The sequence below is a fragment of the Montipora capricornis genome, chromosome 6 (genome assembly GCF_036669925.1).
Source record: "Montipora capricornis isolate CH-2021 chromosome 6, ASM3666992v2, whole genome shotgun sequence".
Taxonomy (NCBI): Eukaryota; Metazoa; Cnidaria; class Anthozoa; order Scleractinia; family Acroporidae; genus Montipora; species Montipora capricornis.
Window position 1 is genome coordinate 8,611,937 of NC_090888.1, and position 1,697 is coordinate 8,613,633.

The following is a 1,697-nucleotide window of genomic DNA, read 5'->3' on the forward strand; positions in this document are numbered from 1 at the left end:
GTCCACCTAAGATACAATAATAATTATAATTGTTTATCATTATTCTTACAGGTTTAAAAAGATCCTTGTGGAATTAATGACCATTATCAATTCCACAAGGATACTTTTCTGTTGCAAGAGTTTGAAAAAAAATGGCATCAAAGCTGGGTGTTCATTGTTTGTGTTCTTGCAGATCCGACCTGGGCAAGTACCAACTGGGGGTCGGTGCTTTGCATTGAGTGACTCTGGACGGCATAGGTACATAGTGCCAAGTAAAAATAATATATTAAAGTAATGTTTAAAAACGGGGCAGCAGTGTTTTATCAGGGAAAAACATGAGGTATAAGCGAGTGTTTTAGGGAGGATAAAACACATGCTGCAACGTTTTTGAACTGCTTAAAAAAAACTCCACAAAAAGTGTGTACCTCTGGGACTACAGAACAATGGTTCAAATTGTGAGAGCGGAATTTTAGCATACGAGAAAAACGAGCTATGCACTTTTTGGTGTTCTTTATATGAAGAAGTAATGCTTGAAAAAGAAGCAGCAGGTTTTTATTATCATGAATACTAATGAGGAGTTTTTTAATCAGGCTATAATTAAGCTCATTAACTAAACGCACACGTTGTTGTATTGGTTGTTTTGATAGGCTGTTACCGTCATGAATTGTTAATTTAATAATAAAGAAACTTTATTTAAGGGTATGGTAATGGTAGGGCACCGATTAGGGACATCTTACAGAAAATCAAATTTAACCCATTGACTCCCAGGGGTGTCTGGCCGGTTTTAGGCACAGTTTGGACGTCCAAGGGTGTACCGGTGGTAAGCAAATCAATATGTCATATCAAATAAAGGTTGGTTTTTTTGATGAGATGAGGGGAAAAACCAGTCTGAGTCAGAGTATAGCACCCCACAGAGAAGAAAAAACCTTCTCGGAGCGGAGAGAAAGAGAACCAACAATAAGTCTGGAAATCGAACCCAGGCCACCCCATTAGTGGGACGCAAGTGCTCTTACACACCACTTGCCATCTTACTCTGTGTGAAGGTTACAAATAGGAATGTAAGAGCACAGGTCAAATTCCTTTGGATGTGCAGGCACAAGCGCAATCAGAAGTCTAGCCATTGAGTGACCCACATACTTAGACACTGTTAGGACACAAGCTCAGCCCTACTTTATTGATAAGGAGATGCAATACTCTGGACACTGATATTGATATGCACTGTTGACAGTAATACAGGTCATGTACATGTACTGTACATGTGCATGTTGATCCCATCCAATTTTCACACCTTACAGAAATGTTCTTGATAGCTAGCTAAATTATATGGTATGCTATTGGTATGACCTCTCCTTGACTTACAGTAACTGTAGTACTATTGAAGAAATCACACCCTCCACATTGGTAAAATTTCAGGATTTAGGAACGATGGGCACCCGTACCTCTATGAATAATAATTATTAAATCAGTGCACCAGTAAGAGGTCTTGTTGAAATTCTTTTTAAGGTGAAATACTTCGCGCTGATTCTATCTATATTAATGTAAGCGGTGTGCAGAGCGTTTTTTTGCTATCAGAATTCTTAGGCTAAATGTGATGACTTCGAAGGTGTTCTACATGTTGGAATGGGTGCTATAAAAAATACCGTGGCCCGGCTTTGTTATTAGGATGTGGGGTCTAGGTGTTTGCCTTTCATGCGTCCAAGGTACGCTCACTAACTCAG